This window comes from Diceros bicornis, chromosome 16, assembly GCF_020826845.1.
Source record: "Diceros bicornis minor isolate mBicDic1 chromosome 16, mDicBic1.mat.cur, whole genome shotgun sequence".
Lineage (NCBI taxonomy): Eukaryota > Metazoa > Chordata > Mammalia > Perissodactyla > Rhinocerotidae > Diceros > Diceros bicornis.
Genome location: NC_080755.1, coordinates 57,933,624 through 57,951,531, shown reverse-complemented (window position 1 = coordinate 57,951,531; position 17,908 = coordinate 57,933,624).

Here is a 17,908-nt window from a genome sequence, read left to right as displayed (position 1 = left end):
CATCCACTTCTTCATTTAAACTGTGGTTAAGAATTTGTGCACCTCATTTTTAGTTCTACTTCATGGTGATTTAGCAGGAAAAGGGAGAAATAATCTATTTATTCACCCATAATTCTTCACCAGTGCTTTTTAAAAAAAATCAAAACAAGGGGCCGGCCCGGTGGCGCAAGCGGTTAAGTGTGCGCGCTCCGCTGCGGCGGCCCGGGGTTCGCTGGTTCGGACCCCGGGCGCGCACCGACGCACTGCTTGGCAAGCCATGCTGTGGCGGCGTCCCATATAAAGTGGAGGAAGATGGGCACAGATGTTAGCCCAGGGCCGTCTTCCTCAGCAAAAAAAAGAGGAGGATTGGCGGATGCTAGCACAGGGCTGATCTCCTCACAAAAAAAAAAAAAAAAAAATCAAAACAAGTGTTTGTCCACTGTTTCACATCCTCCTCACCATAAGGCTGCTCCATTGCCCGTTTGTAGTGGAAAGGTTGCTTCTTGCCCTCTCAAAGGTATAAAACAAGTTCTTGGCAATTTCTTGAACAAAGTTTCAATTGCTTGAACAAAGGTTCAAGCAGGATCAAAAAGTGGCTAACCAAAGGTATCCAGTGATCATCTTCTGGAATGTAGTTCTTTGGGGCAGATATGCATATATCATTTTCATAATACTTTGAGGAATAATGGACTTGTGATCACTAATTTAAGGACCAAAGAGATAAGATGGCATTTCAGTAGGGTTTTGTCGTGTCTGTCACCAAGGCATTACTTTTTCTTTCTGTCTTACCTTTTAATACAGCTAGTAAAATTGAAACATTTTTTAAGCCCATACCATTTTGCCATGTCTCTGATATTTCTTTTTCATATTGAACAAGAAAGGAATGAATACAAAATATTCTGTCTTTGAGGTTAGTTAGAGCTGAACTTTTGACTTTTGCCCAGCATGAATCTGTGAATCTGGTTAGAGAAAAAACGTTGAACCTTTAAAGTGATGAAACCTCAGAAGCGAACCCCACACAGCAAACGGTCGCCCTGCAGCCCCTCAGCTGCTGACAGCTTCTCCAAGATCCCATATAATTATTGAAGGCCACTGAGTCACCTCTTCCCAGTACCGATGCTGCCTCTGCTCGCATCTCTCTGATATTGCATTTCTGATGAAGCCACAAAGGTCGGTGTGAGTTCACAGAATGTGGACGCCTATCAGAGTTGCTTAGGGATCCAGTTTCTGTGATTGTGTCAGTTCACAATAACTTACAAAGAGTACATTGCAATGAGGGGACGTAGAGTATATCTGTATTCCATATTTCTTCACATCGCTGGCTGACAGCAACCATAAATGTCACATATTTCTTTAGACACCACTGCACTGAAATAAAAAGAACCTTCTCACATATGCCACCTTCCCTTTGTTTCTAATATTTTGTCTACTTAGCAATCATACCCCACTACCAATTAGAAAATTGTGGTTAAATTAATTCAAGATAAAAGATGGATAAATTCTGAGGATCAATGTACATTATGGTGATTATAACTAATAATACTTATTATATACTTAAAATTTGCTAAGAGAATAAATCTTAAATCTCCCCCACCCCATGGTAACTATGTGAGGTGATTGTGGTAATGATTTCACAATGTACATATACCTTAAATCATCATGTTTCACACCTTTAAAAAATTCATGTTGTACAACCTAATATGTACAATTTTTATTTGTCAACCATATCTCAATAAAGCTGGGGGAAAATATAGTTTCTAAATATTTTTAAAATAAATATTTTTGAAGTTGCATGTTACAGTTTGATAACTGATTATTTATATGTAGGCTTCCATTACGATTTATCTCAAGAGCACTTTTGAATGATACCTTAGATTGTAACGGTGTGCATAATCACTTTTTTTTGTTGGTTTTTAAGAGACTTTTAACAATATGCCTGTTGCACAGAAAATGAAGACAGTACTGTTAATTTAAAATTCAATGTATCTTCACAAAATAGTAAGGAAAAAGAGTAACTTGGAGGCTTTTCAATTTATTTATTATTATTGTTATTACTACTATTATATTCCTAACTTTGGCGCAGTCCTGCTGTTTTGCTTGCTTAAGCAGTCTTTATTTCGACCTCTTTCCCTCTTCTTTCTATAGTAGGCATTGTTGATTATTTCTGATATCACCAGAATGCACGAATTTAATTATTTTGATCAATAGTCACCACATTTTTCCTCTTCTTCGTGTGTTTGTGGCCACCTGTCACAAGCACATGAAGCACAGAGGGGACAAATAGCTCCTCACCGTCTAACTACTCTTGGTTAAGGGCTTAGAAAAGCGTGTTGAAAAACACAAGAGCAGGTTGGACAAGCAGAGAGCAATGTATATGATCATAACCAAATGTTCATCTGGGCATGAGAGAAAACAGTGTATTTCCTAACGTAAATAGTTGATAGAGGAATAAGATTTTTCTAGGATATGATGAAAACTCCCATAGAATTATTTAGAAGGAGGATATTTTCTCATGTGTCTTGAACAATTTTAATGAATCTTAGTTGGAGGATGAACTAGATGGTTCTTAAATATTCCCCTGAGCAGCATGATTTCATAAACTTTTACCCAGTTAATACGTGAGAAATAATGGTATGGAGAAATTAGATTATGATCTTGATATTTCCCAAATCTTTAATTACCCTTCTAAGGAAAAAAAAAAAAAAAAAAAATATATATATATATATATATTAGTTTCTTCAGAAGTGTTTTTAAACTGCTAAATGCTTTAATAAAATAAAGTACTTAGCATTGAAACTGCTTATTTTCTATACTAAACGATGATTTTTCCAGAGAAATTAGGAGACATTTATAAAAAGAGGGCCATATACACCATGTAGCTTGTAGTTCTATTACTTGAATTCCTGAGAATACCTGATAAATATATTGAATTGTTACAAATAACCTAAGCTTTTTCAAGACTTGGCTACAGAAATAAAACTTCAAACACTGCTAACTAGATCAATTGTTAGTTTTTCAAATATAGCATAAACACTATAGAGTTTCAAATTCTTATGAAAAGGGAATGATTTAAGATTTTGTTTACACACACAAGTTATTTTTTCCTTAAAATTCAAATATCTAAAATATTATGACTATTATTATTTAACAACTCCAAATGATTAAAAGCAGCATATCATAATTCCTTCATGTATTTTAGTGGGGGAATTTATTTCTAAAACGTCTTGATAAAAGTATCAAACATGCAGTTATAAATGAGATCAAGATAGGTTGACAACTTACAGCAAGTACATTTTTTCTGTGTAAGGCACTTCGCATTACAGATTTGCATTAAAATAGCCATTCTCTTATTAGGACTTAGAGAAATATGGAAGGAGTTTTATTTTCTTAATGTTCAGAATTTATATGCTTATTATAACTGTATGAGCACGATTACAATTTTATCCCAAATGAATTGCTCAGTTCTTTCACTGACCTAGTAGCTATATGCTTGAAATACTTTACAAAAATTCTTTTTAACAGCTCGCTTATTTTTTCTGTTTTTACTTATTTTCAGCCAAAAAAGCCATGCAAGCCAATACTTAGACTGTTCTGATTTAATGACTAAATCAAAAGCTTTGCTATCTGCCACTTAACAGACAGGTCTATGGTTTTTGGTCAGAGTTTCCTCTGTTGATAAGGTTCCTTCATTTGGCTGCCAGGCATTTAAATGCCGGTGGATTTCATGTTAGTTAGAGCTGAAGCTCCTCCTCACCTTGGATGGTGCCTGTGCCCTTTCTCTTGATTGGTGCATACAGAAGGTGCCAAAAGGCTGCCGTGAATCAATCTCGCTCATTACCTTCAAGTAATAAGTTAGCCTTTTCACAGTTTTTGTTTCTGAAAATGTGATTTGAAACTTTAAAAAAAATACATTATCTTCTAAACTTGCACTGACAAGGATATAGACTGAGAATGTGCTGGTTTTGAAATTATGTATAAGAAATTTGTCACATCTTCCCTTATTAACATGCTAATTAATATTTATTTTACTTTCTACAATTATAATATAAAACAAGTATACAACCCTTTGTCAGTGTGGTTATATTAATAACTAATTAAAAATTACTGTAGACTTAATTTAATTTACCTTTAATTTTATTTAAAATGCTGTTAGATTTGAGTAAGATACACCTAAGTTACATAATGTGTATTATACCAATTACTGAAATTTCTATTACCTAAGGTGAGACATATAAAAATTTGAGTATTGTGAATTATTAAGTTAGCTACTTGCATATCCTACATTCATAGATATATAAAAATATTCTGTGAGCCTGCGAAATCTAATTTTTTACAAACTACAAAATGGATCTACTTTGATATTTATGTGGTATTGTGATAGTGACCAAACTACAAAGTATTAAAATATTTTTAGGAAGCTTTACCTTTAATTCAGCACAACATAATTGGGAAAAGAGTGATTGGTAGTATATTTTAAACGGAACAAGCTAAGACTGAATGCTAGTATCCATGTTGACTATATTCTTGGGCCATGGTGGCATGATTATTTAGGTTATTGATGCCTAGAATCTAAAATATTCAATATTTACAGTAGGGGGCAGGGTAAAAGGTAGCAAACTTACTTGATTCTCTTCCAGTGATTTTGGGAACATCTCACCAAACACGTCTCCTTCACCCTTAAGAATTCCTTCTATTCTAGTTGCTTAGAACATTTGTTCAAGAACAGAGGCTCTCAAACTTGGGCATGCATTAAAAATCACCTGGAGGGTTTGTTAAAAACTCAGATTGCTGAGACCCAAGACCAGTTTCCAGTTTAGTAGGTCTAGAACAGAGCCCTAGAATTTACATTTTTGTCAATTCCCAGGTCTTGCTGATGTTGCTGATCCAGGGACCACATTTTCTGAAACACAGTTCTAGAGAAGAAAGGTAACTCCGTTGACCAAAATCATAGCTACAACATAGCAGATGCTTGATTTTTTATTAAGTAAATTAATGAATCTTTTAGACATTTGCTTCTTTTAACAACTTGTGTGTGGTGTTTAAGCTTCAGACTCCTTTTGTGATTATGTTTTTGGTAATATAACAACATATATTTTATTATAACTATTTTTACTAATGCTTCCCTAATAAAGAGAACTTGTGAAACCCCTCCTATTAAATATACTAATGTTACATTATTATTAACATGCTATATAATCATTACACATAGTTTAGGAAATAAAGAAAAAGAAAGAAAGAAAAGGAAGAGAGAGAGAACTAAGAAAGAACAAAAGAAAGACTAACAATGAAACACAGCCATTGTAATCATGATTGATTTTTCCTTAACCTTTTTCTTATATCTCCCTTCAGAACTCTCGAAATGAAGTATTTAGTGATGTCATGGTGGTAACTCAAAATCTGGAATGGTGGTAGTGTTCACCCCATGGAAATTGGCAAGTGCTACAAATGAGGTTCCCCTGCTCCGGGACTCAGTTGACCAGCACACCATGGATTGTTGTTGTTGCTCTTGTTGCTTTGCTATACGTAAGTCTGATTTTATCCAGCCCTTTGGAAAGCATAAGGAAGACTGAGAAAATTGGAGTTACCAACACCTTACTATACCTAAAATTTTCCCTTCCCCTAACAGCTAAGATGCTGTTATTGACCCAAATTTATGTTCAAACCTCCTGAGTCCTTCATATGGTTTGTTACACAGGACATCTCACCAGCCTGTCAGCTCTTCCTGCAATCTGAAAGCAAATGTACCATATTTTACTCTAAATAATGATCCTGAGCTAAATACTAAAGGCTGTAACCCCCCAAGCTGATGAAAACATTAAACCCAGCTTCAGGGTTAAGACAGATGCACGGCTAGAACAACGTTGCCTTCTGATCTTTCAAGCTATCCAGTCTTCTTAATGAGGAAATAGATTACCCTATTTCCATAGTTTTAATCAATGTGCTTAGTTGCTTGATTCTGGTCAATCTACAAGCAAACCTTAGCATCACAGAAACTCATCCACAGGTGAAGTTGTTTGCACTCAAAATAGATCCCAGACTATTGACGTTTCTACCAAGTCAATATTGCAATACTACTTTGAGTCTCAGAAATCATGTTGTGCTACGGCGGATTTCAGTCTCAAGCGATTGAAAGAAAAAAAGCCGGTGTCTTAAATGTCTTCTTTCTTTTTTGCTTATTAAAAAAATAAAGCCAAAACCAAACAACCCTGATGTGGCAACTAGATTTACAGACAGCTGTCCTCCCATAGCAAATAGCACATAAATGAATAGTTTTTTCTTATGCCAAAACTCCAATTTTACATGAACAAAGAGCTGGCTCATGAAGATTTTTCCATGTGCTGAGAGAAAAACTTTTGCAGGAATTCTATAAAAGTCAGAAAGTCCACACTCCAAACTCCATCCTGCAGGCCATTTGTCTTACTACATAGGGAGATAATTTCAATATACTTCATCGTGGAGAAGAGGAAATATTTGCTGCTCAAGTCCAGGTATTTAAGGAAGCAAAACCAATCCATGATGGTTCTTGTGGACCACACATTTTCCTCTGAATTTTGAGATTTTTTCAATCACCACGTCTTTCAAGCTATATGATGTGTTGGGAAACTGGGAACACTATAACTTTTGGTTTCTATAAAACTGACACTTGAAGAATATATAGAACTTATTTTTTAGACATTCTCACTTTCAAATTCACATGCGGTAACCTTATGTAGGATTCTGTCTTTCATTAATTACATAGAATAATAGGCTTCTAAATTTCCTGCCTAAGAGATTTATCTTTGAAAGGGTTGCTAATAATTTTCTTACACCCATTTGAAAAAAAGAGGAGGGCATTAAAAAGGCAGCTTAAAAGTCAATCTATTTATTTTATAGATATTTTAAATTAAATCCTTTAATATGATAGATCTGTAAGAAGTTACATACTTGGCATTTATTAATTTTTTTATTTTTCTCCTAACACTTAAATAAATGACTCTTCTGAGTTTTAATTAATTCTCTACCTTGAAATTTTATTGAGCACTCAGTCATAAAGTTCAATGACTATATTAGATATTTTTTTTTATTTAGTTTGTTGATGAAATAGTCTGGATATGCTTATGTATCTTTGATAAAAGTGGTTCTTAAACTACATTTAGAATTAGTAAAAGGGGAAAAATTTTCTTTATGAAATTATATAACTCTTCTATTTGCCTTTGTTGTCAAGGTTTCGGTGATAAATTTAGTGGTCAATAACAGTATTTATGTTAGCCAGATTTATTAAATTCTTTAATTATTTGCTTTTCTCTCTCTCTCTCTATGTCTCTCTCTCTCTGTTTAGGTAGATAGATAGATAGATAGATAGATAGATAGACAGATAGACAGAGAGATAAATATACAGAAACTTATATATGTTCCTGAGATTACTTTGAATATACATAAAAGCTCTATGTGCATATATTTTTTTTATCATAGGAGTTTTACATAAATTTTTATCATGAAGAATTTTGCGGTGTATATATCTTATTATGAGTTGCCTCAACTTACTTTGGAAGCAGTAGTGATATGTTAATTATGAATATAAAAGACCTTTAATTTATTATGTTTTTATCCTATGCAATGGAAAGCACAAAGGTGTAACATAAGTGCTTACATGTATTACTTGGAGGAAACATTCTTTAACTTCTGTTTGCTCTTTTCACCAAGCACTGTGTCCTTTACATATAGGACAAGTTGTATAACTTGCATTTCAAGTAAGGTCATAATAGTCATAAAAGCTTGGTTAAGTTATGTGGACTGCTAGATGATGGATGAATCTTATGAACTCCAATTTTACTTAAGAGATTCCAAAGAGATTGTTAACTTCACTTAATTCTTCCTCCATTCTAGATAAAGTTATTGAGATAATCTATCACAGAATTGCTCTAGTTTCCTGAAAACATCCAATCTAGAGCAAAGCCCTACTTCCATATATCCTTCTCAAAAGCATCTGTCATAATCTCATATCCAAAATATGTCCTTTCTAACACGCTTTTACTGAGATGCTCCTTGTGTTGTGTGGTTTGCATAAAACACCATATGCAATGGTGACAAAAGAGAAGTTGCTACAGAAATAAGACCTCACTGCCACAGACTGGGATCCTCAATTCAGTAACGTTGTGCATGTCTGAGATGTCGTTTGTGTCTGTGAGTTCAACCTGCCACTCTGCCCACGGCTGGGTGATGAGCTCTTGCTGAATTGATTTTGGATCTTTACTTGAGCTTCTGAATTCTTTGGCTTATTTTGTTTTGCTTGATTTCCTAGGAATAAGGTCTCTTGTATTGGCTGTTGTTGTGATTGTTATCTGAAGAGATTTGTATTATTCCTCAGTAAAATTGTTTTCTAACACTCTGACACCTGTTCCTATGGTCTGCTTACGTATTTAGTGTCTTGAGCATTGGTTGTGAAAAGGATGAAAAGTCTGTAATAAAAGAATGGGCACAGGCCAAATAAGTCTTTGCTCAAGATGGATCCAGAGGCTGAGGAGTTCAGAAGATTTCCTGCTACTTATGCCTTGGAAAATGTTTGCCTTATCTCTCCATTTTACAATGACATAAAGGCATTTGTTAATATAAATATATTTCATTTTTTTCATAATTTTCAAGCTAAAAGAAGCATAATTACATTTAAGGAAAAAAACTCTGCATATGCCTGTGCAAATCTATTTGTCTCCATGGTTTCCAAAACTTTTTCTATTTTTTTTTTTTATGAAGCATGTGGACTAGTTCTAGCAGGACTGATTCGATAACACATCAGAGGGCTATTGCTTATTTTATTACACCCAGTAGCCAAAACATTTCTACCTTGTCTAAGACATAAGGCAGTGATAGCAAAACATGTGCAAGTTTCAAATAATTTAGTTCTACTTATTCACCAAGCTTAATGATTCCCCATGCTATACAGACTCTTCTATTGACAGCAAACACTCGACACTCCTCAGATAATTGCTTCACCTCCTCTGAAATATTGTTGTTTTGCTTTCATGAATCATTACCTATCACTTCAACACTAAACTCAGCCACCCTCATCCCTCTCCTGAAGAAGTGAATGATGGCTTACCTGTGATAGGGAGTGCTCCATATCTTCATTCTCCCTTAGGTAATTGACTCAAGACACTCATCTGGGCAAGCGCAGAGTAAATATGCAAATATTGGAATTTGACCAGTGTTGGAACATAGTTCAACATATACATTATAGGGGAGGTATGAACTATAGTTAAGGGCATTTTATAGTGAATGATTTTCAAGATGTAGCATGAAGCCTAGGTCAGATAATAAAGGAAGTGAAAACCTCAAGAGACTGATGATTAGAGAAATCAAGTTTGTGTCAATGAATTGGGAGTCTTGAAGTTGAATAATTACTAGGGTAGACTGACCAAACTACATAAGATGGAAGGAGAGCAGGTAGAGTTTAGAGAAAGGAACACTTGAAGCTGAGTTTTAAAAATGACAGTTATTAGAAATGGCCAGCCCAAGTGTAAACCTTTGGGAAAATGTTGGTAAAGTATAGTAAATGAAACAACTGGTGATGAGGAGTTCAGGGGTCAAGAGGGCTAGATTCATTTTCCACAGAGAAGTTGAAATTGAGGTTCTAAGAGAGGCAGTGTCCTCATGGGCCCAGCCAGCTTTCCTTGTGAGCACGAAGGTGAACTCACGTGTTGAGAATATTGAGAAATTTCTTGACGACTTGAAGGAAGCACAGGACATGAGCTTGGGAGAGAAGGGAAGGAAGAGGGATTGGCAAGGATGGGGGAAAATAATATTGGGAATGATGGCTCTGATGGCAATGGATATTGCAGATGATAATCAGTAATCTAAGGAAATGACCTGGTGGTGTTTGAGATAAAAAAGGATAATACAATTACTCCTGAACTTCCTCAGAGGCTGGTATATAATCAGCATGACAAATACTGCACAATATTTGATTAGAATTATATGTCCACTGGTTGACCGTAACTCCTTGGGAAGGCCAGTTTCACTGGCACTGGAGGCTTTGTGAAGGCTTACAGGGATCTCTGGCTCTCTAGGAGAGTTGAAAGCTTATGGTGGACAAACACCTTGATCACTAGGCAGAGTGATGGCTTCCTTAGGACTTCCGGCCTCTCAGGAAACTGCATAGTGCTTCCGTAATGGATTTGACTTCTCTCTAGGCCACCAGTCATTATATATACCCTTGGGTTAGTTACTGAACTTTCCTGGTCCTCTGTTACTTGTCTATATAATGATACTGTGATATATCAGTGTACTTCAGGATATATTCTCAATTCTTCAGAACGTAGCCAGGAGAAGAAATTTAAAAAAAGAAAAAACATGTGAGAAGACAAAATACATTACATTATAACTTTATTTCAGGTAGAGTTTCTTGTACATTTAGATATACATTAAAGCCTATGTAATTTAGTATGGTGGTTGCCAGGGGCTCAGGGTGGGGGAAATGAAGAGATGTTGGTCAAAGGGTACAGAGTTTCAGTTATACGGGATGAATAACTTCTGGAGATCTAATGTATAACACTATGACTATAGTTATTAATACTGCAATTATACTTTAAATTTACTAAGAGAGTTGATCTTAAGTGATCTTAAAAAACGTCACAACTACGTGAGGTGATTGATATGTTAGATTGTGGTAATCATTTCACAACATACAGGTATATCAAATCATCACATTGTACACCTTGAATATATGCAGTTATTTTTGTCAAGTATACCTCAATAAACTTGAAAAAATGAAAAAATAAAGCCTATTTAATTTACTTTAGCCAGCCCTGGTGGTCTAGTGGATAAGATTCGGCACTCTCACCACTGCGGCCCAAGTTCATTTCCCGGTCAGAGAATTACCACCCACCTGTTGATTGTCAGACTGTGGCAGCTATGTTTTGCTGTGATGCTGAAAGCCGTGCCACCAGAATTTCAAATACCAGCAGGGTCACCCATGGTGGACAGATTTCAGCAGAGCTTCCGGACTAACACTAGCAAGAAGGCCCTGGCCACCCACTTCCTAAAACTTAGCCATGAAAAACCCTGTGAATACCAGCGGAGCATTGTCTGATACAGCACTTGCAAGCGAGAGGATGGCACAAAAAGACCAGACAGGGTTCCACTTTGCTGTACGCAGGGTCACTAGGGGTCAGAATCCACTCCACAGCACTAACAACAAAATTTACGTGTAGCTCTGTCAAGCCTAATCTGATGCTTCCCACACAATGGTGTAATAGAAGTAGCACATTTTAAAGGAGGACTCTTGGAGATATAAATGCTAACACCACCACAAACTGAAACCTAAGTACCTGGCAGTGAAGGAAAAGCTAGTAATATTAATTATTATATATTAAATTACATTCAGAAGAGTGCAGGAACTATAGTTTTCTGGGCACTTTGAGTGTAACGCCAACATTTCCTAAATAAAGTTCTTATTTAGGAAAACAGTGCTAAAACAGAGAGCTCAATTGCTGACTTAAGTTGATTTGAAAAATATAATTTTTATTAAAATGATTTACTCCTATAGATTTTAGAAAAAAATGTTAAAATACTAATTTTAACCTTATTTTTTAAGAAACGATGAAATCCAGCCATTTGTGACAACATGGATGGACGTTGAGGGTATAATGCAAAGTGAAATAAGTCAGAGGGAGAAGGTCAAATACCGTATGATTTCCTTCATTAAGTAGTAGATAATAACAACAATAAACAAACACATAGGGACAGAGATTGGATTGGTGGTTACCAGAGGGGAAGGGGGGAGGGAGGGGGGTGAAAGGGATAATTCGGTACATGTGTGTGGTGATGGGTTGTAATTAGTATTTTGGTGGTGAACATGATGTAATCTATGCAGAAATAGAAGTACAATGATGTACACCTGAAATTTTTACAATGTTATAAACCAATGTTACTGCAATAAACAAAAAATTAAAAAAAAAAAAGTTGGTGTTTAGAAAATCAGCTTAGATGAAACAGCTCATCATCTGAACCTGCTAATAAAATTATTTATTGCGGTACCTTGGATATTTAAATACAAATCTTGTTTCCACAATCTGTTATGAGATATCATATATAAATACCAAGCTAGTTGAGGGAAATATGCATTGAGACAGATCTACTTGTTTTGCCCAAATCACAGAGCACTATTTACTCTCTATAAATTTTCTAAATCATTTTCTCTTCCTCTTAATAGTGCAGATAATTTTTATAGTTTCTAGAACAGAGCATATAAAATATTACCTACTGTAACTGTAAACTTTTATTTCACAGTTTATAAAATGGGAAATGCAATATAACAACTTTAATATGAAGAGTAAATAAGATAATTCATGCAAAGCTCTTAATATGCACTCAATAAATGCTAATTACTACAATTATTATACATATATTAACTACTATTACATAGCATCTGAAGGAAGAGATATTAATTTACTAATAAAGAAAGTGAGGTTTTATGAGACTTACACTTAGAGTTAATAGCTGAAGTAGCTTAGAGAAGGTGTGGAATCTCTTTAGATAAACCTGTAAAGATTGAAAAAATTATCTTTTGATTGACTTCTACTTGAAATTTCAATGTTGATGTAGATAAGCTCAATAACAGAGTCACTTTCCCAACCTCTCTCAAAATTCTTATGATTCCTGGAAAAAGAAAAACAAAAACAGAAAGTCAGACGCCTTTAAATAAATTAAAACAGATTTCTAAGGGTCTGGGGAAAAATCATAAAATGTCCTCTTTCCAATCTCTATCCTTCCACTCTGCTTTTGCAGAGAGAGGTGGGTAACTAATTGTGATAACCAAGACGTTCATTTTAGGTTGTTCCTACTTTAAATTTCACTTGGTTGTGAAATTGGACAAATCTTTCTGACATTCAGTTACTTTTTTGTAAAATTAAGACAATAATTTAAGACCACCTCACAGAGTTAGTGTACAGATTAAACAGGTACTCAGGCAAATGCCTGAAGGCCTATGAGTGTCCCATACATGCATCCTCTGCTTCTGTAGAAAACGCTCAATGCAATTTTTTACATCATCAGGTATGCTGTAGAACTTATGTGTTTTTCTTTTATTCTTACCATTGCATTCTAAAATTTAGAAATGAACTCGTATGTTGTTACATCACGATGTGTGTCATTTTTAATAGATTTCTTTTTTAAATGGCAACAGTAAATGTCTATGCAAATGTAATTCCATCACTGCATATAGTTTGCACAAATTATTCACTGTTTTTGATATACAGTCCTACATTGCCTTAGGTTCTTCCAGATTTGTTGCATCCATGTTATGGAATTCAGATGTTTTTAATAATAGTGTGTGATTATATTCTCACTTTTCAAAATAATATCAGGTTACTCCATTACTAGGAAAATACAATCCTGTCCTGCAATGTCATTTTCCACTTATATAATTCAATATTCTTTAAACACAAAATTTTTTCTTCATTTATCTGTACCTTTAAAAATACTTGAACATATGTTAAATCAAATCAGAACATAAATTTGTATAATTTGAATTAGGAAATTAGAAATGTAGAAAATATTTCTTCCAACATTTTAATTTTCTAATAAATCTTAAGAATTCTCCAGTTGAATTTGTAAATAGACAAAATTCTCATAGCAGATTTAAATTTTGCCTTATAATCAGAGCCAACTATGAGTTAAGATTTTTCCTATTTATAGCTAAACATGTTTTATTTCAATATACGGTTTTATTTTCTATTTCTTTATTAGTCTAAATGTTTGCTTGTCTAAGCTACTAAAACTAATAATGTTGTTTGCATGTGCAACGGATTGCTCTTTTGAGTTATGTGTCTGGCACTAGAAGTGTGAGTAGTCAATATCTAGAGAATGATTGAATGCATCTCTAGCATAAGAATTAAAGGTAGGAATCACCTAACATTCCAATTTGATTTACCATGGATGACACAAATCAATCAGTGCCTCCTGACACTGGCTATAAATTCTTTTGTGTTAAAGGTCATATTTTGGATTATTTCCATTGGTTTGGAGATAGGCAGATTGACTGAAAGTCACAAATTTATACCAAATAAGCTCAGAAATTAATAATTTATAGAACAGAACATTGTAAAACTATGTCGCTTAGTACATTTTCCTTTGCCTTTTATTTTTGTGGGAAGCTGCATATGAATGGCCTGTTTGACAGATATTATAAATAAACAAATAAATAAATAAATACATAATTGTGCAAGTCAGCAAATATTCACTCTAATGTAGTATACTTTAAACTTTAAAAATGTAAAGTCTATTTTCCCTAACACATATCCCTTGAACCAAATCTCCCTCCATTTTTGGGTTGTGTTCCCCTTTGAGTTTCATCTCTCTCCATCATTCTACTGAAGGAATTTTTGCTACAGACTCTAAATCCTAGTGTTGGTAAATCTACTGGACATTCTCAGCCCTCAAATTGCAGTGGGGCCCTCTGTCATAGAGAATCATACATATCATAGTTACATAAACACAAAAATAAATGTTTTAGAGAACATGCAAATGCCTCTCTCACGCGAAAACCAACACATTAGGACAGGAAAAGCTATAGCCCTAAATATATATTCTCATCACTAGGTTTGTCAGCCCTATCTTCTCTAAATGAAAAGAAACTGTGTCAGAATGCAGCAAAGATTTACGCTTTGTGTTGTTGCCAAAATCATAAACATTCTTGGCTATGTTGTGCGGAGTATTTGAGCAGTAGAAGCATTCAGGTGAGAAAAATGACAAATTGCTTGATTTGCCAACTCTTCCCTCTCAGCATAAAACTCAAAGTTTATTCGTTAAAAATTATTGTTTCTTGTGTTGCTGAACAACCTATAGTTTTCTTCAGTTTCCAATTCATGGTTCTCTGGAGGTTCCCACAAATTAATGTGTTTTCACAATATTTGCAAATGGTAGCCGAACAATACTTTGTTTTATTGAATAATTCATATTGCTCTGAAATACACATATGCATTTAACTTAATACATGTATTTAGATATTGCTTTAGGAGAGAGTGAATATCAAAATTTTTGTGATGGATTTGTATAATGACGTGAAATAATTTTGTAATATTTTCTTAATAATGAAAGTATTCTATATGCAATCCATTACAATATTTGAATATAATATGTAAATTGATGATTCATTTCTATATCAAATTGTTTGAAGAATTTCATAGACACTTAGTGGTTACAAAAGAAAAGTTTCTCCAAAATTAAAATTAACCAAAAAAACAGACTGACAGTGACTCAAGAAACATTGTCTAACAATGGCATTACTCTCAACAGAACATGAATTATGTGAAAACCTGTCTGATAGCATAATTATTGCTTTTGCTAAAGTGGAAGCAGTAAAATATTTTTGCATAAATATACAGAATTTATTTAAAAAGCGTATCTTCATTACTCATCTAAACCCTTACATTAACAAAATCCCCAACATGTGCAATAATAATTTCAGTCATTTTTGCTCTTTTTTTCAGCTTTCAATCATATAAAAATCATACTTTTAGAGATATTTATGATTTTTTCACTTCAAAGGTATATTTTTCAAGTTATGAAGATAACACATCTTTGTAATAGTTTCTCAGCTTGCATTATAATACTTAAATGACGTATGGTTTGTGGGCCTTTATTTGTATTCTTACCTGGGGCCTTGCTCACATGTGGATTGTGTCTGCCCACTTGCTTGTCTTCATAGTAGCATTCAACAATATTGACCATCTATGTTTTATGAATTATTTTTTTAAATAGGTTGTTTTTTTTGTGTGTGAGGAAGAGTGGCCCTGAGCTAACATCCACTGCCAATCTTCCTCTTTTTGCTTGAGGAAGATTGTCTTTGAGCTAACATCTGTGTCAATCTTCCTCTACTTTTTGTATGTGGGATGCCTCCACAGCATGGCTTGATGAGCAGTGTGTAGGTCTGTGCCTGGGATCCGAAACCATGAACCCCAGGCTGCCAAAGCAGAGCACACAAACTTAACCACTATGCCACCAGGCCTGTCCCCTAGAGTAGTTTTAAGTTCACAGCAAAATTGAGAAGAAGGTATAGAGATTTCCCATACACCCTCGGCCTCCACACATGCACAGCCTTCTCCATCATCAACATCTCCCATCAGAGTGGTACTCTTTTTTTAAAATTGATGAATCTACATTGACACATCATAATCACCTGAAGGCCATAGTTTATGTTATGGTTCCCTCTTGATGATATATATTCTATGGGTTTGGAAAAACATATAATGACGTTTATCCATCATTATAGTATCATATGGAGTGTTTTTACTGTCCTAAAAATCCTCTGTGCTCTGACTCTTCATCCCTCCTCCAGCCCCTAACCCCTGACAACCACTGATATTTTAAAATGTCTCCATAGTTTTGTTTTTCCAGAATGTCATATAGTTGGAACCACACAGTATATAGCCTTTTCAGATTAGCTTCTTTCATTTAGTCATATGCATTTAAGTTTCCTCCATATAATTTCAGGGATTGATACTTCTTTTTATCCCTGAGTAGTATTTCATTGTCTGGACGTACCATGGTTTATTTATCTGTTCACTTACTGAAGGACAGCTGTTATAAACCTTCATGTGCAGATTTTTGTGTGTTCATAAATTTTCAACTCATTTAGGTAATACCAAGGTGCACGATTACTGGATCTAAAGATAATGACTATGTTTAGTTTTGTAAGAAACTGTCAACTATCTTCCAAATTGGCTGCACCATACTGCATCCTCAATAGCAATGAATGAGAGTTCTTAGTGCTCCGCATCCTTGCCAGTATTTGGTGTTGTCAGTGTTCCAGATTTTGGCTATTCTAATAAGTGTGCAGTGGTATCTCTGTTGTATTAATTTGCATTTCCCTGATGACATACGATGCGGAGCATCTTTTCTTATGCTTATTTGTCATCTATCTTCTTTCGTGAGATGTCTGTTAAAATCTTTAGCTCATTTTTAAACCAGGTTGTTTTCTTATTGTTGAGTTTTAAAATCCTTTTCTATATTTTGGATAACAGTCCTTTATTAGATGTGTCTTTTGCAAATGTTTTCTCCCCGTCTGTGGCTTATCTTATCCCCTTGACATTGTCTTTTGCAGAGCAGAAGTTTTTAATTTTAATAAAGTCCAGCACATCAATTCTTTCTTTCACGGATTGTACCTTTAGTGTTGTATCTAAAGAGTCATTGCCATACCCAAAGTCATCCAGATTTTCTCCTACGTTATCTTCTAGGAGTTTTGTAGTTTTGCATTTTATATTTAGATCTATAATCATTTGAGTTTATTTTTGTGAAGACGGTCTATTTTTGAAACAGTCTTCTCTTACCCTTGTTGAAATCAGCCTTTCCTGATCTCTCCCCACTACAACTCTGGCTGCTATGTAACAGTACATAAAGACAATGATATAGTAGAAATAATAATAATTATACTATTATTATGGCTAAACTAAATATACTCTCATGCTTATTCAACCTTTTTTTTTGGTGGATTTACCTCATCCTCTTTCATATAGTCATTATATCTTAGAGTTTCTCTTGACTTCGTCCTGAATAAATTTTCTTTATATTTTCCCTAAACAATCTCATTCATATCAAAATCCTCCATACAATATATAGGGTCATGAATTCCAAGCTTATATCTCCAGCTCCAACTTCTTCACTAAACCCTGATTTTATATATCAAACTCTCTTATTAACATATTCAGTTATATACTTGAAATGTGTCTCCAAACCCACACATATATTAAACGTTAAACTCATGATCTCCCCCCAGAATTCTTCTTTTCCCTTTGTGCTACATCTCTGAATGTCTGTGAAGGCCACAACCCTAGCACCCATACTTGATGGCACACTTTCATTCCTCTCAGTAATAAACACATGATCAGAACCTGATTTCATCTTCACTATCTCTGGAGTCTGCCTCTTCTCCCTCTCCACTGTAACCAGCCCACGG